This window comes from Procambarus clarkii, chromosome 47, assembly GCF_040958095.1.
Source record: "Procambarus clarkii isolate CNS0578487 chromosome 47, FALCON_Pclarkii_2.0, whole genome shotgun sequence".
Lineage (NCBI taxonomy): Eukaryota > Metazoa > Arthropoda > Malacostraca > Decapoda > Cambaridae > Procambarus > Procambarus clarkii.
This window is the reverse complement of record NC_091196.1, coordinates 26,950,813-26,976,276: the sequence shown is the minus strand read 5'-3', so window position 1 is coordinate 26,976,276 and position 25,464 is coordinate 26,950,813. Positions and strand designations below refer to the sequence as shown.

General features: G+C 48.8%; 1 protein-coding gene across 1 annotated transcript in view; it reads right to left on the bottom strand.

Moving 5' to 3' along the window:
• Gyc88E (Guanylyl cyclase at 88E) overlaps positions 1-25,464 on the bottom strand; it is a 502,958-nt gene that overhangs the window by 257,734 nt on the left and 219,760 nt on the right. The window lies entirely within an intron of this gene.

Genomic DNA, 25,464 nt, shown 5'->3' with positions numbered 1-25,464 from the left:
ATAAAGAGATGTTCACAATGGCTGCCAATGGAACAACAGAGCATCAATGGCAGCTTGAGGAACGGGTGAGTCACAATGGGCATATAGCATATAGATGTGTGGGAGATGTTATCTAAATGGGTAGGTTGTGCAAGCCAGCTGCTCCATTCATACTTTCAAAAGGAATGAATGAAAAATAGGTCATGAGTTATTGCGGTAGACAGAGTTTCTTTCACCCTGATGTCCCGTTCACCTAGCAGTAAATAGGTACCTGGGAGTTAGATAGCTGTTACTGGCTGCTTCCTGAGGGTGTACTCACCTAGTTGTAGTTGTATCGCGGGGGTTGAGCATTGGCTCTTTGGTCCCGCCTCTCAACCGTCAGTCAACTGGTGTACAGTTTCCTGAGCCTACTGGGCTCTATTATATCTACATTTGAAACTGTGTATGGAGTCAGCCTCCACCACATCACTGCCTAGTGCATTCCATTTACTAACTATTCTCACACTGAATAAGTTCTTTCTATTGTTTCTGTGGCTCATTTGGGTACTCACCACCCGGTATAATCCATCCTTGTCTACCACTTTCAATTCCTCTGAAATTTTTTATGTTGTGATCATATCTCCCCTTGCTCTTCTGTCTTTTACCGTTGTGAGGTGCAATTCCCTCAGCCTTTCCTCGAAACTCATGCCTGTTAGTTCTGGGACACGCCTAGTGGCATTCCTACCTCTGAACTTTTTTCAGCTTCATCTTGTGCTTGACAAGGTACGGGTTCCATGCTGGGGCCGCATACTCCAGGATTGGTCTTACATACTTACTTACTTACATATAGGGAGCCGGTCGGCCGAGCGGACAGCACGCTGGATTTGTGATCCTGTGGTCCTGGGTTCGATCCCAGGCGCCGGTGAGAAACATTGGGCAAAGTTTCTTTCACCCTATGCCCCTGTTACCTAGCAGTAAAATAGGTACCTGGGTGTTAGTCAGCTGTCACGGGCTGCTTCCTGGGGGTGGAGGCCTGGTCGAGGACCGGGCCGCAGGGACACTAAAGCCCCGAAATCATCTCAAGATAACCTCGAGATAACATACGTGGTATGGTTTTGAAGGATTTCCTACACAGGTTTCTGAAGGCAGTTCTGATGTTAGTCAGCCTCGCATACCCCGCCGATGTTATTGTTTTTATATGGGCTTCAGGAGATAGGTTTGGCGTGATATCAACTCCTAGAGTTGATATCTGACTTTCTCTCTGTCCGTTTCGTGAAGGACTTCATCTCCCATTCGGTATCCAGTGCCTGGCCTCCTATTTCCTCCCACTAGTTTCATTCCCTTACATTTAAGTGGATTGAACTTTAGTAGCCATTTGTTGGATCATTCCTTCAGTTTGTTTAGGTCATCTTGTAATCATACTATCTTCCTCTGTCTTGATCCTCCTCGTATCTTTTGCATCATCAGCAAACATTGTGAGGAACAAGTCTATTCCCTCTGGGAGATCATTTACTTATATCAGAAACAATATAGGTCCAAGAACTGTTCCCTGAGGGACTCTACTGGTGACGCCTCGCCACTCGGAGACCTCACCCCTCACAGACTCGCTGTCTTCTGTTGCCTAGGTACTCCATTATCCAGTGAAGTACCTTCCCTTTCACTCCTGCCTGGATCTCCAGTTTGTGCACTAGTCTCTTATGTGGTACTGTGTCAAAGGCTTTCTGGCATTCCAAAAATATGCAGTCTGCCCACCTCTCTTTCTTACCTTATTTTGAAGAATTCAATCAATCCTGTGAGGCAGGATCTGCCATCCTGAACTCATGTTGTTGTTGTTATACAAAGTTCTTCCGCTCCAGATGTTCCACTAGCGTTTTTCGCACAATCTTCTCCAATCACCTTACATGGTATGCAAGTTAGTGACACTGGCCTGTAGTTCAGTGCCTCCTGTCTATCACCATTCTTGAATATCGGGACTACATTAGCCGTCTTCGAAATTTTTGGCAGTTCACCTATTAACAGTGATTTGTTATACGCCATGGCTAGTGGCTAGCACAGAGCTTCTGCTCCTTCCTTCAGTATCGAAGGTGAGATTCCATCCAGGACATTCCTTTGTCACTTCCAACTCTAGCAGATGCTTCCCTACCTCCCCACTGATAATCACAAACTCATCTAGTGGTGTTTGGTTTGATATTCACTTTCCTATCTGTGGAACTTCTCTTGCTCTACTGTGATTACCTCCTGAACATTCTTATTGAATTCGCCACATACTTCCTTGTCGTTTGTAGTGAATTTGTCTGTCTCTATCCTCAGTCTCATTACTTGTTACTAACTACTCGTGCTACATAGCCTTCCCGGTTTGGTGCCTTCTATTGATAATTACTTACTTCCTTCACTGTTGTTTTTCTCCTGATGTGACTGTGCTGCAATTTAGGTTGAGTCTTTGCCTTGCTTGCTATGTCATTTTTATATTTTCTTTCTGCCTCTCTACTCACCCTGACCTATTCATTCCTGGCGCTCTGGTATCTTTCTCTGGCCACTAGTATCCTATTATTTATATAGTTTCTCCATGCCCTTGTACTTAGTTGCTTTGCTAGCTTACATCACAGATTAAACCATGGGTTTCTTGTCTGCATTTCATTTTTCTTTCCCTTTGGACTGGGACGAACTTGTCTGTTGCTTCCTTACACTTCTGTGTGATGAGGTCCATCATGTCTTGGGCCGTCTTTTCCTCTAAGCTCGGTTTTCCAAGTTATATCTGTTAAGAATTTTCTTATCTCCTCATAGTTTCCCTTCCGGAATGCCAGCCTTTTGTTTTCTGGGCCCTTTTTTGAGTACATTAACCCTTCTTCGACCAGATACTCAAACTTCAGTACACTGTGATCGCTCATTCCCACGGGGGCTTCGAACCCGTTTTCTCTTATGTCGGAGTCATTCAGAGTGAAGACTAGTCGAGTCTTGCTGGTTCATCGTTGCCTCTCATTCTTGTGGGTCCTCTGACATGATGACTTAAAAAAGTTACTTGTCGCCACTTCCAACAGTTTAGCTTTCCATGTTTCCTCCCCTCCGTGTGGTTCCTTGTTTTTCCAGTCTATCCTTCTGTGATTGAAGTCCCCCATGATGAAAAGATGGGATCTATTTCTACAGGCAGCAGTGGCTGCTCTCTTAATTATAATGTTGACTGCCATGTTGTTTCTGTCATACTTTTGCCTGGGGTCTTCTGTCGTTTGGGGAGGGTTATATACCACTGCTACTACTACTCCTCTCGGTTCTCTCATCGTCATGGTGCCTGTAATGTTGTCTCTGAACCCCCTCACAGGCTGAGATAACGATCTCCTCGAAACTCCATTCCTTTCTTATCAGTAGGGGTACTCCACCTCCTCCCCTTCCTTCTCTCGCTCTCCTTATTACAATGTAGGCCTGGGAAAACACCGCATTCATTATGATTCCTGAGAGTTTTGTTTCCGTGAGTCCAATTATATCTGGGTTCCCTTCCTGTGCTCTTTCCCTAAGTTCACTTGCCTTGCTTGTAATCCCATGTATGTTCGATTACATTACCTTGATACTAACTCTCTTCTGTGCATCCTCAGTTTCTGTTGATTCCACTGGGGTAGTGGGATAAGGGGTGTCCACGGTGGGAGGGTCTAGTAAGGAGGACCTGGGGGATCGTTTCTGCTCGAAATGCTTTGCATAATAGTGGCTTTAGGCATTGTATGTACTAGCTCTATCTATAAATTCATCAATTTTTGTATCACCCCTTGTATGTATGTATTTTACCTAAATAAACATTTGAATTTGAATTTGAATCCTGGGTGAGAGGGGACTTGGAGGATCCGATTTGGGGAAGCTAGGAGGGTCTGAGGTGGTGTAGCTGAGAGGAGTCTAGGGTTGGGGTCAATTAGGGCTTGGGATGGGGGAGCAGGAGGGGCATGTGGAAGGGGTGGAGGGAGGTCATTGGTTGGTGTGGGTGTGTGAAATATATATGTTGTAGAATTGATAGAAGAAAATAGGTCGAAAATCAGTACATTAGACAACCAACGGTTAAACAAGGCGGGTTCCAAGAGCTAAGAGCTTGACCCTGCAGGCACAAATAGTAAACACAAACACACCAGGACCGTATGTTAAGCTCACAGAGGAAAAGGGAGCAATAGTGTGGCGGGAACAGCGGCCTTATTCACTACCGGGGACGTGAGACACCGAGCCTCCACGGATCGGGGCTGACAGCGAAGGATAGAACTGGAGGAAAACAGATAAATTTTAGGATGTGACAAATGGGGTAAACAAGTGAAGATTGGAAGACAGGAGAGGAATGGGTTGAGTCTCAGGAGACGAAGCTAAGGGGCGGTTCCCCACCCTTTCCTCCTCCTCTCATAGTGTAGGCGTCTGAGGTAGCAAGGGTGGGGGGAAGGGGGCAGCCTCAGCTAAGACTAACATTTATCATAAACTGTATTATGAAAGAAAACTGGGGGGGGGGGGAGGTGACCTAGTGACCCAGTGACCGGCTCCTCGAGGAGCACCCGGTGTTCCGCGCCAGGATCCTCGGTGTTGAGGCCTTGCGTCAAGGAGCACCCGGTCTTCCTCGCCAGGATCCTCGGTGTTGAGGCCTTGCGTCAAGGAGCACCCGGTGTTCCTCGCCAGGATCCTTGGTCGCTCTTGGGTCGAGAGGAGCACAGTGCTCCACACCGGCTTGATTGTTTTTTCGTCCTTTTATGACATAATGGCAATATAGTGTGAGGAAGAGAGCCGATAAAGCAGGAGGTGAAGGATGAGATTGTATCCCATTGTTACTGCAGAGATCTCAGCTGAGGTCTGATTGCCACCTTTTGTGCCCGCTGTAATCCTTCTTGCGCTACCGCTCACAGGGTCCCGGGAGCGTCCCAGTCCCCGCCTCTGGCAGCGGCTGTGACGCCTGGCTGGTGCTGGCGCTGAAGGGTGTAATGGTTGTGGCAACACGGCGCTGCCAGGATCTGCTGGTCTCTTCAGTCACACCTTCTTCAAGTCATGGGCCGACGAGGGGCAGGTGTTTGATCACCTCAGACCCGCGGTGGTCCTCAAGGGACCCTCCTCGCTGCCCACCAACCCTCCTCGCTGCCCACCAACCCTCCTCGCTGCCCACCAACCCTCCTCGCTGCCCACCAACCCTCTTCGCTGCCCATCAACCCTCCTCGCTGCCCACCAACCCTCTTCGCTGCCCACCAACCCTCCTCGCTGCCCACCAACCCTCCTCGCTGCCCACTAACCCTCTTCGCTGCCCACCAACCCTCCTCGCTGCCCACCAACCCTCTTCGCTGCCAACCAACCCTCCTCGCTGCCCACTAACCCTCCTCGCTGCCCACCAACCCTCCTCACTGCCCACTAACCTTCCTCGCTGCCCACTAACCCTCCTCGCTGCCCACCAACCCTCCTCGCTGCCCACCAACCCTCCTCGCTGCCCACCAACCCTCTTCGCTGCCCACCAACCCTCCTCGCTGCCCACTAACCCTCCTCGCTGCCCACTAACCCTCCTCGCTGCCCACCAACCCTCCTCGCTGCCCACCAACCCTCTTCGCTGCCCACCAACCCTCCTCGCTGCCCACCAACCCTCTTCGCTGCCCACCAACCCTCCTCGCTGCCCACTAACCCTCCTCGCTGCCCACCAACCCTCCTCGCTGCCCACTAACCCTCCTCGCTGCCCACCAACCCTCTTCGCTACCCACCAACCCTCCTCGCTGCCCACTAACCCTCCTCGCTGCCCACCAACCCTCCTCGCTGCCCACCAACCCTCCTCGCTGCCCACTAACCCTCCTCGCTGCCCACCAACCCTCCTCGCTGCCCACCAACCCTCTTCGCTGCCCACCAACCCTCCTCGCTGCCCACTAACCCTCCTCGCTGCCCACTAACCCTCCTCGCTGCCCACCAACCCTCCTCGCTGCCCACCAACCCTCCTCGCTGCCCACCAACCCTCTTCGCTGCCCACCAACCCTCCTCGCTGCCCACTAACCCTCCTCGCTGCCCACTAACCCTCCTCGCTGCCCACCAACCCTCTTCGCTGCCCACCAACCCTCCTCGCTGCCCACCAACCCTCTTCGCTGCCCACCAACCCTCCTCGCTGCCCACTAACCCTCCTCGCTGCCCACCAACCCTCCTCGCTGCCCACTAACCCTCCTCGCTGCCCACCAACCCTCCTCGCTGCCCACCAACCCTCCTCGCTGCCCACTAACCCTCCTCGCTGCCCACCAACCCTCCTCGCTGCCCACTAACCCTCCTCGCTGCCCACCAACCCTCCTCGCTGCCCACTAACCCTCCTCGCTGCCCACCAACCCTCCTCGCTGCCCACTAACCCTCCTCGCTGCCCACCAACCCTCCTCGCTGCCCACTAACCCTCCTCGCTGCCCACCAACCCTCCTCGCTGCCCACTAACCCTCCTCGCTGCCCACCAACCCTCCTCGCTGCCCACTAACCCTCCTCGCTGCCCACCTTTCACCACAGGCTGTCATCACCCTTCACAACGCCGCCACTAAGAGCATTAATGTATACCCCCCTCACCCCTACTCCCCCCCCTTTCCATCCCCTCCCCCTCCCCCTCCCCCTCCCGCTCCCCCTCCCGCTCCCCCTCCCGCTCCCCCTCCCCCTCCCCATCCCCATCCCCCTCCCCTCCCGCCTCTCCCATCCCCCCCCACTCCCACCCGCCTAAATACTGTGATTTATCTCCTCACTTTACACACATTATGGACAAAAAATAGAGACCTTGAAAAGGAGACGAATGTGGTGTCGGCGGCAGCTGTACACTCTGTATAGTTGCATGGGGGAGGATGGTTGTATGGGGGTGGATGGTTGTATGGGGGAGGATAGTCGTATGGGGGAGGATGGTTGTATGGGGGAGGATAGTCGTATGGGGGAGGATGGTTGTATGGGGGAGGATGGTTGTATGGGGGAGGATGGTTGTATGGGGGAGGATGGTTGTATGGGGGAGGATGGTTGTATGGGGAGGATAGTTGTATGGGGAGGATGGTTGTATGGGGGTGGATGGTTGTATGGGGGAGGATAGTCGTATGGGGGAGGATGGTTGTATGGGGGTGGATGGTTGTATGGGGGTGGATGGTTGTATGGGGGAGGATGGTTGTATGGGGGAGGATGGTTGTATGGGGGAGGATGGTTGTATGGGGGAGGATGGTTGTATGGGGGAGGATGGTTGTATGGGGGAGGATGGTTGTATGGGGAGGATAGTTGTATGGGGAGGATGGTTGTATGGGGGAGGATGGTTGTATGGGGGTGGATGGTTGTATGGGGAGGATGGTTGTATGGGGGTGGATGGTTATATGGGGGTGGATGGTTGTATGGGGAGGATGGTTGTATGGGGGAGGATGGTTGTATGGGGAGGATAGTTGTATGGGGGTGGATGGTTATATGGGGGTGGATGGTTGTATGGGGGAGGATAGTTGTATGGGGGTGGATGGTTATATGGGGGTGGATGGTTGTATGGGGAGGATAGTTGTATGGGGGTGGATGGTTGTATGGGGAGGATAGTTGTATGGGGGTGGATGGTTATATGGGGGTGGATGGTTGTATGGGGAGGATAGTTGTATGGGGGTGGATGGTTGTATGGGGAAAGGATAGTTGTATGGGGGAGGATGGTTGTATGGGGGAGGATAGTTGTATGGGGGAGGATAGTTGTATGGGGGAGGATAGTCGTATGGGGGAGGATAGTTGTATTGGGAGGATGGTTGTATGGGGGAGGATGGTTGTATGGGGGAGAGTTGTATGGGGGAGGATAGTCGTATGGGGGAGGATAGTTGTATGGGGGAGGATAGTTGTATGGGGGAGGATGGTTGTATGGGGGAGGATGGTTGTATGGGGGAGGATGGTTGTATGGGGGTGGATGGTTGTATGGGGAGGATAGTTGTATGGGGGAGGATAGTTGTATGGGGGAGGATGGTTGCATGGGAGAGGATAGTTGTATGGGGGAGGATGGTTGTATGGGAAGGATCGTTGTATGGGGAGGATAGTTGTATGGGGGTGGATGGTTGTATGGGGGTGGATGGTTGTATGGGGAGGATGGTTGTATGGGGAGGATAGTTGTATGGGGGAGGATGGTTGTATGGGGGTGGATGGTTGTATGGGGGAGGATAGTCGTATGGGGGAGGATGGTTGTATGGGGGTGGATGGTTGTATGGGGGTGGATGGTTGTATGGGGGAGGATGGTTGTATGGGGGAGGATGGTTGTATGGGGGAGGATGGTTGTATGGGGGAGGATGGTTGTATGGGGGAGGATGGTTGTATGGGGGAGGATGGTTGTATGGGGAGGATAGTTGTATGGGGGAGGATGGTTGTATGGGGAGGATAGTTGTATGGGGGAGGATGGTTGTATGGGGGTGGATGGTTGTATGGGGAGGATGGTTGTATGGGGGTGGATGGTTATATGGGGGTGGATGGTTGTATGGGGAGGATGGTTGTATGGGGGAGGATGGTTGTATGGGGAGGATAGTTGTATGGGGGTGGATGGTTATATGGGGGTGGATGGTTGTATGGGGGAGGATAGTTGTATGGGGGTGGATGGTTATATGGGGGTGGATGGTTGTATGGGGAGGATAGTTGTATGGGGGTGGATGGTTATATGGGGGTGGATGGTTGTATGGGGAGGATAGTTGTATGGGGGTGGATGGTTATATGGGGGTGGATGGTTTTATGGGGAGGATAGTTGTATGGGGGTGGATAGTTGTATGGGGGAGGATAGTTGTATGGGGGAGGATGGTTGTATGGGGGAGGATAGTTGTATGGGGGAGGATAGTTGTATGGGGGAGGATAGTCGTATGGGGGAGGATAGTTGTATTGGGAGGATGGTTGTATGGGGGAGGATGGTTGTATGGGGGAGGATAGTTGTATGGGGGAGGATAGTCGTATGGGGAAGGATAGTTGTATGGGGGAGGATAGTTGTATGGGGGAGGATGGTTGTATGGGGGAGGATGGTTGTATGGGGGAGGATGGTTGTATGGGGGTGAATGGTTGTATGGGGAGGATAGTTGTATGGGGGAGGATAGTTGTATGGGGGAGGATGGTTGCATGGGAGAGGATAGTTGTATGGGGGAGGATGGTTGTATGGGAAGGATCGTTGTATGGGGAGGATAGTTGTATGGGGAGGATAGTTGTATGGGGGTGGATGGTTGTATGGGGGTGGATGGTTGTATGGGGAGGAATAATGGTTGTATGGGGAGGATAGTTGTATGGGGGTGGATGGTTGTATGGGGGTGGATGGTTGTATGGGGGTGGATGGTTGTATGGGGGTGGATGGTTGTATGGGGGTGGATGGTTGTATGGGGGTGGATGGTTGTATGGGGGTGGATGGTTGTATGGGGAGGATGGTTGTATGGGGAGCATAGTTGTATGGGGGTGGATGGTTGTATGGGGGTGGATGGTTGTATGGGGGAGGATGGTTGTATGGGGAGGATGGTTGTATGGGGAGGATAGTTGTATGGGGGTGGATGGTTGTATGGGGGTGGATGGTTGTATGGGGGAGGATGGTTGTATGGGGAGGATAGTTGTATGGGGGTGGATGGTTGTATGGGGGTGGATGGTTGTATGGGGAGGATAGTTGTATGGGGGAGGATGGTTGTATGGGGAAGGATGGTTGTATGGGGGAGGATAGTTGTATGGGGGAGGATGGTTGTATGGGGAAGGATGGTTGTATGGAGAAGGATAGTTGTATGGGGGAGGATGGTTGTATGGGGAAGGATGGTTGTATGGGGGAGGATAGTTGTATGGGGGAGGATGGTTGTATGGGGAAGGATGGTTGTATGGGGGAGGATAGTTGTATGGGGGAGGATGGTTGTATGGGGAAGGATGGTTGGATTGGGGAGGATAGTTGTATGGGGGAGGATAGTTGTATGGGGGAGGATAGTCGTATGGGGGAGGATAGTTGTATTGGGAGGATGGTTGTATGGGGGAGGATGGTTGTATGGGGGAGGATAGTTGTATGGGGGAGGATGGTTGTATGGGGAAGGATGGTTGTATGGGGGAGGATAGTTGTATGGGGGAGGATAGTTGTATGGGGGAGGATAGTCGTATGGTGGAGGATAGTTGTATTGGGAGGACGGTTGTATGGGGGAGGATGGTTGTATGGGGGAGGATAGTTGTATGGGGGAGGATAGTTGTATGGGGAGGATAGTTGTATGGGGAGGATAGTTGTATGGGGGAGGATAGTTGTATGGGGGAGGATAGTTGTATGGGGAGGATTGTTGTATGGGGTAGGATAGTCGTATGGGGGAGGATGGTTGTATGGGGGAGGATGGTTGTATGGGGGAGGATAGTTGTATGGGGAGGATAGTTGTATGGGGAGGATAGTTGTATGGGGGAGGATAGTTGTATGGGGGAGGATAGTTGTATGGGGAGGATAGTTGTATGGGGTAGGATAGTCGTATGGGGGAGGATGGTTGTATGGGGGAGGATGGTTGTATGGGGGAGGATAGTTGTATGGGGAGGATAGTTGTATGGGGAGGATAGTTGTATGGGGGAGGATAGTTGTATGGGGGAGGATAGTTGTATGGGGAGGATAGTTGTATGGGGGAGGATATTCGTATGGGGGAGGATGGTTGTATGGGGGAGGATGGTTGTATGGGGGAGGATAGTTGTATGGGGGAGGATAGTTGTATGGGGGAGGATGGTTGTATGGGGGAGGATAGTTGTATGGGGGAGGATAGTCGTTTGGGGGAGGATAGTTGTATGGGGGAGGATGGTTGTTTGGGGGAGGATAGTTGTATGAGGGAGGATGGTTATATGGGGGAGGACAGTTGTATGGGGAGGATAGTTGTATGGGGGAGGATAGTCGTATGGGGGAGCATGGTTGTATGGGGGAGGATAGTTGTATTGGGGAGGATAGTTGTATGGGGGAGGATGGTTGTATGGGGGAGGATAGTTGTATGGGGGAGGATAGTCGTATGGGGGAGGATGGTTGTATGGGGGAGGATGGTTGTATGGGGGAGGATAGTTGTATGGGGGAGGATGGTTGTATGGGGGAGGATAGTTGTATCACCCACACCTGCAGGGAGGACGGAAGGTGGCCTCCTGGATCCCCACACCTGCAGGAAAGAGGGTAGGTGGCTCCAGGACCCCCACACCTGCAGGGATGAGGGAAGGTGGCCTCCAGGACCCCCACACCTGCAGGGAGGAGAGAAGGTGGCCTCCAGGATTCCCACATCTGCAGGGAGGAGGGAAGGTGGCCTCCAGGACCCCCACATCTGCAGAGAAGGAGGGAAGGTGGCCGGCAGGACCCCCACATCTGCAGAGAAGGAGGGAAGGTGGCCTCCAGGACCCCCACACCTGCAGAGAAAGAGGGAAGGTGGCCGGCAGGACCCCCACACCTGCAGGGAGGAGGGAAGCTGGTCCGCCAGAGCCCCCACACCTGCAAGGAGGAGGAAAGGTGGCCGCCAGAACTCCCCCCACACCTGCAGGGAGGAGGGCAGGTGGCCGCCAAGATTTCCCACACCTGCAGAGAGGAGGGCAGGTAGCCGCCAAGACCCCACACCTGCAGGGAGGAGGGCAGGTGGCCGCCAGGACCCCACACCTGCAGGACCTCGCCGCTCTGTGGACAGACCTGTATCACAACAGGAAGTTCCGTCTCAGAGCGAGACGGGTCCCAAGCACACATCTGCAAGGAGGAGGGAAGGTGGCCTCCAGGACCCCCACACCTGCAGAGAAGGAGGGAAGGTGGCCGGCAGAACCCCCACACCTGCAGGGAGGAAGGCAGGTGGCTTCTAGGACCCCCCACACCTGCTGGGAGGAGGGCAGGTGGCCGCCAAGACCCCCCCCCCCCACACCTGCAGGGAGGAGGGCAGATGACCGCTAGGACCACACACCTGCAGGACCTCGCCGCTGTGTGGACAGACCTGTATCACAACAGGAAGTTCCGTCTCAGAGCGAGACGGGTCCCAAGCACCAGATGACTCATGAGTGGTGATGAGTCCTGTGTGTGGTGATAAGTCTCGTGTGTGGTGATGAGTCCTGTGTGTGGTGATGAGTCCTGTGTGTGGTGATGAGTCCCGTCTGTGGTGATGAGTCCCGTGTGTGGTGATGAGTCCTGTGTGTGGTGATGAGTCTTGTGTGTGGTGATGAGTCCCGTGTGTGGTGATGAGTCCCGTGTGTGGTGATGAGTCCTGTGTGTGGTGATGAGTCCCGTGTGTGGTGATGAGTCCCGTGTGTGGTGATGAGTCCTGTGTGTGGTGATGAGTCCCGTGTGTGGTGATGAGTCCCGTGTGTGGTGATGAGTCCTGTGTGTGGCGATGAGTCCCGTGTGTGGTGATGAGTCCCATGTGTGGTGATGAGTCCTGTGTGTGGTGATGAGTCCCGTGTGTGGTGATGAGTACCGAGTGTGGTGATGAGTCCTGTGTGTGGTGATGAGTTCCGTGTGTGGTTCTGAGTCCCGTGTGTGGTTCTGAGTCCCGTGTGTGGTGATGAGTCCCGTGTGTGGTGATGAGTCCCGTGTGTGGTGATGAGCTAAGTGTGTGGTGATGAGTCCCGTGTGTGGTGATGAGCTCCGTGTGTGGTGATGAGTCCCGTGTGTGGTGATGAGTCCCGTGTGTGGTGATGAGCTAAGTGTGTGGTGATGAGTCCCGTGTGGGGTGCTGAGTCCCGTGTGTGGTGATGAGTCCCGTGTGTGGTGATGAGTCCCGTGTGTGGTGATGAGTCCCGTGTTTGGTGATGAGTCCCGTGTGTGGTGCTGAGTCCCATGTGTGGTGATGAGTCCTGTGTGTGGTGATGAGTCCCGTGTGTGGTGATGAGTCCCGTGTGTGGTGCTGAGTCCCGTGTGTGGTGATGAGTCCCGTGTGTGGTGATGAGTCCCGTGTGTGGTGATGAGTCCCGTGTGTGGTGATGAGCTAAGTGTGTGGTGATGAGTCCCGTGTGGGGTGCTGAGTCCCGTGTGTGGTGATGAGTCCCGTGTGTGGTGATGAGTCCCGTGTGTGGTGATGAGTCCCGTATGTGGTGATGAGTCCCGTGTGTGGTGCTGAGTCCCGTGTGTGGTGATGAGTCCCGTGTGGGGTGATGAGTCCCGTGTGTGGTGATGAGTCCCGTGTGGGGTGCTGAGTCCCGTGTGTGGTGATGAGTCCCGTGTGTGGTGATGAGTCCCGTGTGTGGTGCTGAGTCCCGTGTGTGGTGATGAGTCCCGTGTGTGGTGATGAGTCCCGTGTGTGGTGATGAGTCCCGTGTGTGGTGATGAGCTAAGTGTGTGGTGATGAGCTAAGTGTGTGGTGATGAGCTAAGTGTGTGGTGATGAGTCCCGTGTGTGGTGATGAGCTAAGTGTGTGGTGATGAGTCCCGTGTGTGGTGATGAGTCCCGTGTGTGGTGATGAGTCCCGTGTGTGGTGATGAGCTAAGTGTGTGGTGATGAGCTAAGTGTGGGGTGCTGAGTCCCGTGTGTGGTGCTGAGTCCCGTGTGTGGTGATGAGTCCCGTGTGGGGTGATGAGTCCCGTGTGTGGTGCTGAGTCCCATGTGTGGTGATGAGTCCCGTGTGTGGTGATGAGTCCCGTGTGTGGTGATGAGTCCCGTGTGTGGTGATGAGTCCCGTGTGTGGTGATGAGTCCCGTGTGTGGTGATGAGTCCCGTGTGTGGTGATGAGTCCCGTGTGTGGTGATGAATCCCGTGTGTGGTGTTGAGTCCCGTGTGTGGTGATGAATCCCGTGTGTGGTGTTGAGTCCCGTGTGTGGTGTTGAGTCCCGTGTGTGGTGATGAGTCCCGTGTGTGGTGATAAATCCCGTGTGTGGTGATGAGTCCCGTGTGTGGTGATGAGTCCCGTGTGGGGTGATGAGTCCCGTGTGTGGTGCTGAGTCCCGTGTGTGGTGATGAGTCCCGTGTGCGGTGATGAGTCCCGTATGGCTCTGGTTCTGGCTCATCAGACCATTTCCTTAAATGTGTCAAGTTCAATGAGCAACAATGAACAAAGAGCTACAAGCAAATTCCATTGCATAATTACTTGTTCAACGCTGCCCCTTGGGATTTAGTGCAAGAAAAGGCTCCTTATACTCCCACTATAAATTTTCAGGAGAGCTCCACTCGTCTCACTCTAAAAGGCCTTGAGGGTCGTAAATTATTTTAATAGACCATTTAGCGCTGGGAACATAGTACTAGAAAAATAAATAAACTCCTCCCGGAAAAAATAGGCACAACAGTGAATGAATGAGTGAGCAAAATGCCGCTAAATGTTGTTGTTTTACATGCTGCTATTCTGAACAACAACTGCCAAGCAGCATGGACTATGGTGAGCCCGGACTGGATTTAGGCCGCTGGAAGTTAACAATATCGCGGACTCACCTCCCCTACACCTGTTTAGGCCTTCTTTATTGGTCACGTCGTATAACTGTCCAAACTGTTGAGGATATCCGTCCGCTGGAACAGAAATACTGTCATGACTGAGGCCCTATACCCAGTCCGAGTACTGTTTAGATCAACATAACACACACTTCAGCCTAGCTCAGCCCTGTGTAGCCTAGCCTAGTTCAGTCCAAACAGGCTCCCACACATCTCAGTTCCCACCCTTGCCAATAACAGCACAGCACACTCAAGTCCAACTCATCTTAGTCTAGTTTAAGCCAGCAAGGCCCAACCTGGTGCTGAAGTACAGCCTAGTACTGTCGGGAATAACGCAGCCCACTCTGCCCGTACAAGCCTAGCGTGGGTACTATGTGGACTCCTTCAATACCTGATCTTCCTTCCTCACCTGCTCTACACTGCCCCCCCCCCAACCCACTCTGTCCTCACACCCACCAATTCCACTTTCAGGGCCATCGTTATCTCCAGACCAAGCGAGATGGCCCGAAAAGTGGAGTTGGAGATCCTATTAGACGATATATTCGACCTCGAAACGCAAAAGAAGGTTATCACAAAGGACACCTTGCAAGCAAACATATTGTAGAAAGAGGAAAAATTCGAGGTAACTACAGAAGCACCATACTGTCCCCCGAGCTCAAAGCGGCAGCTAAGAGGCTTCGTGAGAATAAGGAAATAGTCGTCAGGAGAGGTGACAAGTCGCTAATATACGTTATTCTTAAAAAAGACGAAAATCTGGCAAAAATGAACCTCATACTCTCTGACCAAACTAAATTTCAAAGGGTAATGAAGGACACTACAGCCGAATTGAAAACGAAAAGGTAAACAGATTGATTGAAACTGTAATCGCCAAAAAATCCGGACTCTACCTGCCAAAGGTTATCGGGGAATACAAACCTGGGTATGCGTATGGAAATGTCAAGACCCACAAGCCTGGAAACCCACTTCGGCCAATCATCAGCCAGATGATTGGCCGATTGACCCACACCCACATACAGACTGGCTAAGCGACACAACTGCCTGCTGACTCTTTATGTACCTTGTGCTTTTAACCTGAAATCTCCAAAGGAATTCGTTGACTTACTGCATGGAGCACGGGCCACAGGGATAAGAGCCTCTTTGGATGTGGAGTCGCTGTTTACCAACGTGCCTGTGAACGAACAATCAGGATAATGATGGACAGAGTATATCGTGATCCATCTTGTACCCCTCTTGATATACCAGAGAGCATACTGAGAAAGTTACTCGAATCCTGCACTAAGGAGGCACCCTTCTTGAGCCCGGATGGGCACATGTATAAGCAAGTAGATGGGGTCACCATGGGTTCTCCCCTAGGTGTCCTGTTTGCGAACTTCTACATGGGTACCATAGAGCAGAGGGTCTTAGTTGACATGGACTTAAAACCCACCATATACTGCAGGTACGTTGACAACATTTTTAATCAGGTCCCTGATGTCAGACGTTTGTAGCAGCTGAAGGAGGCATTCGAGCAAAATTCGGTGTTAAGTTTCACTTATGAGATGGAGAGTGATGGGAGGCTGCCCTTTCTAGATGTAACAGTCACGGAAAGGAATGATGGCTTCCACACTGCAGTCTACACTAAGGAAACGAACATAGGAATGTGTCTTAATGCCAACAGTGACTGCCCAGACAGGTACAAGAGGAGTGTTGTCAATGCGTTCGTCGACCGGGCTCTCACTCACAGCTCTGGTTGGAAGCAGGTCGACGAAGAACTCTGTAGAGTAAGGCAGGTCCTAGTCAACAATGGCTTCTCTAACGGTTATGTTGAAGACGTCATCAAAAGAAAGGTGAAACGCCATGCAACCTCTGAAGAGCCAACTAACACAACACTTGTACCTCCCATTAGACTGTTTTACAGGAACTTCTTTTCGACGGCTCACAAAATGGAGGAAAGTGTCCTGAAATATATTATTAATAGGAACGTTATCCCCACATACACAAATCAGAAGATACAATTAACAATTTACTACAAAAACAAGAAAACGGTCAAACTACTCATGAAGAACTCTCCAGACACCAAACAGAACGTCTTGAAAGAAACCAACGTCGTCTATGCCTTCACATGCCCACTTGGGGACTGTCAGCCCCAAAGATCTCAGTATATAGGCAAGAAAACAATGTCTCTTTCTAGGCGATTAACAACACACAAACAACAGGTTCCATCAAGGAGCATATAATCTCCTCACACAACCAGACCATCACCAACATTGTTTGGAGGACCTATAACGATTTCTCGACCCAGGGATGACTTCTTAAACCTAGCTGGTTTAAAGGTGATTCGGTCTTCACTGAGGACCGAATCACTTTCTTAAATCTGAGAATAAACTGTCACGTTATGTCCAGACCAAGTGAGATGGCCCGGAAAGTGGAGTTGGAGATCCTATTGGACGACATATTCGACCTCGAGACGCAAAAGAAGGTTACCACTAAAGACACCTTGCAAGCAGAATTTATTGCAGAAGCAGGAAAGATTCGAGGTAACTACAAAACCACCATACTGTACTTAAGGAAATTCCTGTTTCAGTTCTTCCTTCGTGGTCTGACACTACACAATATTAGTAATATTGTGTAGTGTACTAATAATGGTTATGTCTTATCTCAGACATAATGACCTAGGATAAAGCATCCACACTTATGTATGTGTGTGTTTTAGGTCAAGACTTGACCTCCTGACCAGGTCAACAACAAGACTAAGTGGACCGGTAGCCACTGTATTAGCCAATAGGATGTAAGTCTCGTCCTGACCATGTACTCAGACCTTGATTGATAAAGCACTCAGGAAGAGTGCGAAAGACTTGGTGTAGTTCAAGTCTTGACTTAAAATACAAATACCTAAGTGTGAGGGTATTTGTCCTTACAATAATGATTAAAATAATAATAATATTAATAATAACTATAATAATAATAATAATAATAATAATAATAATAATAATAATAATAATAGCGATAATAATAATAATAATAATAATAATAATAATAATTATTATTATTATTATTATTATTATTATTATTATTATTATTATTATTATTATTATTATTATTATTGTTTAAAAGAAACTTATAGTAGGCTACATAGCTTACATAGCTATACAAAGCCCCCAAAATACGCTCACTTTAATTCCAATTGCACCCAAATCAAGGTACATAGAGTACATAGACTGTGCCAGGGACCTGGCACAGTCAGGGACCAGGGCCAGGGACCTGGCACAGTCAGGGACCAGGGCCAGGGACCTGGTCGACGTGCCAGGGGACGCGTAGACACCATCAGTAGAAAAAGTAATTAAAGTTACTTTGAAAATAAATTTTTGGCCCGGGAGACTCACGTGTTCAGCACTGTTGGGGTCACTGTTGGGGTCACTGTTGGGGTCACTGTTGGGGTCACTGTTGGGTAACTGTTGACTTTGTGCAACCTTGTTTCCTATTTAGACATTCCTTGGTCGCCAGGCAGTGTTAGCACCTAGTTGTGTTGCTGCGGGTTGAGCCTCAGCTCTTTGGTCCCGCCTCTCAGCACAATGGTGCAGCGATGCTGCGTGAGGGAGTTGCTTCAACCGCTTCACACATTCCTTTTGTTCACTGTTCTGAAACTCAACGTATTATTTATAATTATTATCTGAGTTATTCGGACTCTTAGTTTCCATCTGATTCCCTAAGTCACGCCATATTGCAGGGGGTTGAGCTCTGGCTCTTTGGTCCCGCCTCTCAACCGTCAATCTACTGGTGTACAGGTTCCTGAGCCTACTGGGCTCTATCATATCTACATTTGAAACTGTGTATGGAGTCAGCCTCCACCACATCACTTCCTAATGCATTCCGTTTACTAATTACTCTGACACTGAAAAAGTTCTTTCTATTGTCCGTGTGGCTCATTTGGGTACTCTTCTTCCACCTGTGTCCCCTTGTGGGTGTACCACCCGTGTTAAATAATCCATCCTTGTCTACCCTGTCAATTCCCCTGATAATTTTGGATGTAGTGATCATGTCTCCCAGAGCTATTCTGTCTTCCAGCGACGTAAGATGCAATTCACGCAGCCTCTCCTCATAACCCATGCCTCTTAATTCTGGAAATAGCATAGTGGCATACGTCTGAACTTTTTCCAGCTTCGTCTTGTGCTTGATAAGGTACGGGCTCCATGCTGGGGCTGCATACTCCAGGATTGGTCTTACATATGTGGTATACAATGTTCTGAAGGATTTCTTACACAGGTTTCTGAAGGCAGTTCTGATGTTAGCCAGCCTCGCATACGCCGCCGATGTTATTCTTTTGATGTGGGCTTCAGGAGATAGGTTTGGTCTGATACCAACTACTAAATCTCTCTCCCTGTCCGTTTCGTGAAGAACTTCATCTCCCATTCAGTATCCAGTGTCTGGCCTCCTATTTTCTCCGCCTAGTTTCATTACTTTACATTTATTTGAGTTGAACTGTAATAGCCATTTGTTGGACCATTCCTTCAGTTTGTCTAGGTCATCTTGTAGCCTCATACTGTCTTCCTCTGTCTTGATCCTCCTCATAATTTTTGCATCATCAGCAAACATTGAGAGAAACGAGTCTATTCCTTCTGGGAGATCAATTACGTTTATCAGAAACAGTATAGGTCCAAGGACTGAGCCCTATGGAACTCCACTGGTGACTCCTCGCCACCCGATACCTCACTCCCCTCACAGTGACTCGCTGTCTTCTGTTGCTTAGGTAAATGTACCAAAAGCTGTGAATTCTTTCACCCAGAAATTTGCAAGAACTCTTTGGACAGGAAAGAGTGTTTCAATGCTGAATGTTCAGCTTTTCATATAAGAGGTACCAGGCGAATAAAACCGACAGACCACCACTATGAAAACAGCCACTACTCCATCGACCGGGATAATTTTACGGGATAATAAATACGGTTAATAAAATGGGGAACGTCGTTCCCTATATAGGCGAAGAAAACGAATCGCGGAACAACTTGAGAGTCGCACCCTATCTCAAGAACGGCGAAGAAGGTTAGGTAGAGAAATAGAAACAATTGAACTCAAGCTACAAGAATCATACAAAACCCAGGAGAGGCAAAGAGAGCAAAAGGCCATCAGTGAAATAGAGAGAAATCCGAAATATTTTTTCTCCAATGCAAAATCAAAATAAAAAAAACACATCAAGTATCGGGCCCCTGCGAAAGGGATATGGAACTTTCACCGATGACAACAAAGAAATGAGCGAGCTACTGAGGAAGCAGTACGACTGTTTTCAGCGAGCCATTAAACGCACTAAAGATTGATAACCCAAATGAATTTTTCATGGATATGATACCAACATCAAATCATATATCAGACGTCGCCCTATCCCCACTGGATTTTGAAGAAGCCATAAACAGTATGCCTATGCACTCTGCACTAGGCCCGGATTCTTGGAACTCCATATTCATCAAGAACTGTAAAAAAACACTATCGCAGGCCCTTCACATTCTGTGGAGACAAAGCCTAGATACTGGCGTTATCCCTGATATACTAAAAACAGCAGAGATAGCACCACTTCATAAAGGAGGAAATAAGGCAGAGGCAAAAAAATACAGACCGATAGCACTAATATCGCACATCATAAACATTTTTGAGAGAGTGCTAAGAATCAAGATCACAAAATACATGGAATCACAGCATCTCCATAACCCCGGACAACATGGTTTCAGAACAGGGCGCTCTTGCTTGTCGCAGTTGCTGGACCACTATGATATGGCATTAGATGCTATGGAAGACAAACAAAACGCTGATGTAATTTACACAGATTTCGCAAAAGCTTTTGATAAATGTGACCATGGTGTTATTGCACATAAAATGCGATAAAAAAAAAATTACCGGAAAAATAGGCAGATGGATCTACAATTTCCTGACTGCCAGAACCCAATGTGTAATAGTCAACAAAATAAAATCCAGCCCATCAACCGTGAAGTGCTCAGTCCCCCAGGGTACTGTGCTTGCTCCAGTACTTTTTCTCATCCTCATATCGGACATAGACAAGAACACAACCTATAGCACTGTATCATCCTTTGCAGATGACACTAGGATCTTCACGAGAGTAGGCAACATAGAGGACACGGCGAACCTCCAGTCAGATGTAGATCAGGTCTTTCTATGGGCTACAGAAAATAATATGGTGTTTAACGAAGATAAGTTCCAGCTCATGCTCTATGGAAAAAATGAAAATATAAAAACGGAAACCACGTACAAAACTCAGGCAAATCATAACATAGAACGAAAAGGCAATGTAAAGGATCTGGGTGTACTCATGTCGGAAGACCTTACCTTTAAAGAACACAATAAAGTAGCCGTCACAACTGCAAGAAAAATGACAGGTTGGAGAACAAGAACGTTTCACACTAGAGATGCTATACCGATGATGATACTTTTCAAAACGCTTGTGCTCTCTAGAGTGGAGTACTGCTGCACAATGACAGCACCTTTCAAAGCTGGAGAAATTGCTGACCTGGAAAGCGTGCAGAGATCCTTTACTGCTAGAATCCACTCAGTAAAACATCTAAACTATTGGGACCGACTAAAGAGCCTAAAACTGTACTCCCTTGAGCGCAGGCGGGAGAGGTACATAATAATTTACACGTGGAAAATATTAGAGGGGCTGGTCCCAAACCTGCACACAGAAATAACATCACATGAGACCAGAAGACATGGCAGGATGTGCAAAATACCCCCGTTGAAAAGCGGAGGTGCAACAGGTACTCTGAGAGAGAACTCTATCAACATCAGAGGTCCGAGACTGTTCAACACGCTTCCACTACACATAAGGGGCATAACTGGCCGATCCCTCACAGTGTTCAAGAGAGAACTGGATAAGCACCTCCAAAGGATACCTGATCAACCAGGCTGTGACTCATACGTCAGGCTGCGAGCAGCCGCGTCCAACAGCCTGGTTGATCAGTCCAGCAACCAGGAGGCCTGGTCGACGACCGGGCCGTGGGGACGCTAAGCCCCGGAAGCACCTCAAGGTAGGTACTTAGGTAGGCTTCGGGGTGTGCATGGTTGCAACCTGCTCTCGCACAAGATAGCACATATATGACTTATTGCTTACAGTCACTACTTCGCTTATAAATAAGTATATATGTAACATATTCCAAGCCGTATTTTTTCAAGGCACTAACTTTTCCTCTCAGTTTTATTAAACAATAGAGATTTTATACAAAATTTGACAATATCCTGAGTTACTTTACAATTTATTTAAATATTTTAGTTTTGTTTTATTATTTTTATAAAACTGTAATATCAATGTAGGTATTGGTTCAGTACTAATTGTAATATCTTAAAATACTAAGAATGTTAGGTTTGGTTGTGGTTTTCTATTCAGCTTTTCACGGTAAACTCAAATATTCACAATAAATTAGTATGTCACATATGCACTTATTCATAAGCAAGATATTAACTATAAGCAAGTGCGAGAACGGGTTACGAGGTGGGAGGGAGACCCGACGCCATGTTAGGTGCGCGTGGTCACACAGACCAAAGAGCCAGAGCTCGACCCCCGCAAACTCAGCTAGGTAAGTACAGCGAGTAGCCTCCCTCTCTAGTCGACGACACGTGCAGATCTCAGATACTTCCCACGAGCTTCGACAAAGGAGGAACTATCAGGGGGGAAAAGCGCCAAGCCATTACGACTATATAGCACTGGGAAGGGGTCAGGATATGGATTAGGGCTGGGACGAGGGGAAGGAATGGTGCCCAACCACTTGGACGGTCGGGGCCCAAGGGAAGAAGAAACTATAAGGAGTCGTCCTAGTGCAAAATGCAACATTCATGATCACCATTACGGCTTAAACCAACGAGTTCCACACACGTGACTGAGGAATGTCCAGTGTATATTACTAGGCTATATACTACTTAACACAAGCATAGCGGTGTATAGTATTATACTAATACATTTTAGTAGCAGAACTAACATTAATTTAGTAACTTATTTTATTATCCATTATTTGTGGTATAGTCTACGTACATAACTCCCCCAGACCTGTGTAAGGATATACACCCAGCACGATAATTCCAGAACATACAGTCCACTTTTAAATATACAGTCTATTCTTAATTAATCACAATAAATTAAAGTAAGTTCAATAAATTAGCAATTTAATATATAAATAAATTAACAAACAAAATGCTACTTGGAAAATTCCCCACAGCGGTGGTGGTGGTGGGGGACGGTGGTGGTGGTGGGAACGGGGGACAGGAAGCCCATATAGGCATCAGAGGAAGGAAGAAGAGGACAGCGGAGGGAGGGAGGGAGGCTGGTCAGGCAGGAAGAGGTGTTGGGGGGGGGGAGGGTAGGAAGGGGGGGGGGGGAGGGGGGAGGGGGTCGTTATGTACCCGTGTGTACATGTTCTCGCGTTCACTCGTACATTCGTATACGACTCTACGGATCACAGCTATGGCTATGAATCACAGCCTGGTTGATCAGGAATAGTTTAGAGACAGTTGAGAGGCGGGACCAAAGAGCCAAAGCTCAACCAATTCAAGCATAATTAGGTGAGTACACAGGTACACTTATACACCCTTATACTAGTACAGGAGAGAGTGTATCCACCATAGAAGTCATCCACCATTTACACAAACACTTATACTAAACCTGTACATCTTTCCTCAATGATGGCGCCTTCGTCTACATTTATGCCACATCATGAGCGCCGCAGCACTATACGAGGTTGTTTATAACAATAATAACTCTGGGTTTTGAGGTTTCCATGCTTGTAATCTGTTTATAAAATGTAAAGATAACCGTCACGATCAGGGAAAGATGTAGAGGTTCCGTGACTGGTTGTACAAAGGCTGGATCACTCCTGGCGTGCCTAGTTACCTCCTTAACTAACTAGGAGGGATACCCGGCGGTGCCCGGGATTGTCTGTCTCTCCCCCTACCCCCACTCCAACCCCCCCCCAAAATCTCGTCTTTCACACATCCTTTCCACTTTCTCCCCCATCTCCACTTCCCCTCCCCCTCCCGATCTTCCCTCCCATCTTTTTTTTGGGGGGGAGTGGGGGGAGTAAAAAGGAAGGAAATGCATAGGTGAAGGGAATTATAGAAGTGGGAAATACAGTGAGAGGTATGAAAGGAGGCGGGCTGTCCGCCTTGCTGACACGATATGTGAGTGTTTGCAGCTAAGCTAAGCTTGCTCTCTCTTGTCAGGGAGCTGTGAGTGTGTGATAGGTTCTTCACATGTTGTTACGACCCTGGGTTCCTCAGTGGAAACCAGAGGTCAAAATTGAGCTAAATAAACTACCTTATAGTATTGGACGCATCACGAGCTGCATTTGTTTGTATCTTCCCTGCCAGACATAAGACTATTCTTGTTTCTCAAAGAGCATTTAAAGACTGAGCTTGGGGTTGTTTATTAAATAATAAAATAGGCACCAACCATGTTTACTAATACTTTCTAATCATTTGTAAAGTAAACCTGAGTAAACTTGGGATATGAATGCTGTACGATTAGTTGAGTAGTCTGCTGGCAGCAAGTGAACTGAGGGAGGAGAGTGGAGATGCGCGCTCTCTGGCTGGCGTTCGTGGTGTCGAGATCTCCTCTGAGCTGCTCTGCAACCCTCTACCTTTTCTCCTCCTCCTTCCTTCCCTTACCTTAAGTTAAGTATATCCTGTGTTGTAAGTGTGCCTACTCTGGTAGTAAGATTGGTGAGACCTGGGGGTAGTATTTGCCAGGGTTTTGGGTACCCCTAAGTGTTGTGTTGTGTTGTGTTAGGGTACCACGTGGTCTCACTACCCTAAGCTGCATCAAGCTTCAGTGCTTAACCAGTAGTACTTTACCCTAGCTTGTTCACAGTGTAAACCTTGTATCCTGCCTAAGTGGACCATGGCTTTTAACGTAAGATAGTGTGGTAAAGTAATTATTATTGTTATTGGTGTGAATGTATATGGGAGGTTTTTAAGGGGTTAATAAATAAGGAAGTTAGTAAAGGAGTATCCATTCTTCCTGTGTAGGAGATCTATGATCAACCTCTAGACTGACATTGTGTAGCCAATTAATATTCACTGTTGATATTCCACTTGGGGGCCGGGCCTTTTGGATCTCCCATATTTGATAACTCTTAATGCTAACTACTGCCCCTACATCCATGTTATACTAGACTCTCCATAGAGAACACACATTGATTTATAACACATGTGTTTCACCATATATGGATGTCGGATGTCTATAGATGAATACTGTGTAGCATTCAAATATAATAATAATAATAATAATTTTTATTTAGGTAAGGTACGTTTAGGTAAGGTAAGCCACTATTACGCAAAGCGTTTCGTTATACACACTCCGATGCTTCCACACACAGTAGTCAGAGTAGTTAACAGGTGGAATGCACTAGGCAGTGATGTGGTGGAGGCTGACTCCATACACAGTTTACAATGTAGATACGATAGAGCCCAGTAGGCTCAGGAATCTGTACACCAGTTGATTGACGGTTGAGAGGCGGGACCAAAGAGCCAAAGCTCAACCCCCGCAAGCACAATTAGGTGAGTACAGTTAGGTGAGTACACATGTTGTTCTGTTTAAGGCTATTTATTTTATTATTATTATTTATTCATTTATATATATGTGTACGTATACATATTCATATATGCACACATATCCATACATATATACATATATACATATATACATACATATACATATTAAGATTTCAACTTAGATTCAACAGAGCAGAAGAAGTTGTTAAACACATATGGCAAATTCTTACTGAAGCGACCATACGAGTCATAAATACTCATACTCCGCCCAAGTAAAACAGAAACAAGCAACACTTAGTGGGCCAACCAGAGGCTTAGGGCCCGCCCAGTGGGCCAGCCAGAGGCTTACGGCCCGCGCAGGAATATCCCTGCAAAAAAAAAAAAAAAATACATATATACATACAAATACACATACACACATATATACGCATTTTTTTCAAGTAATGGGGGGGGGGGGGTTTCTGGTTAGTATTTCATCTGGGTATTATGTACTGTGGGGCGGGGTTTTCCCATTCCGCGCCTGCTCCCTACACTCTCACACTCCCTCCTTCTCCCCCTCTCCATCCTCCCCTTTTCCCCTCTTCCCCTCTCCACCTTTCCTCCAGAAAAATGTAATAATACGCACTGAATCAACTCTATGGGCCCCTCAGGAAATACATTATTTTGGCTTGAAACTCTAGGGAAACATACCAAATATTTCATCATTGACTCCTTAA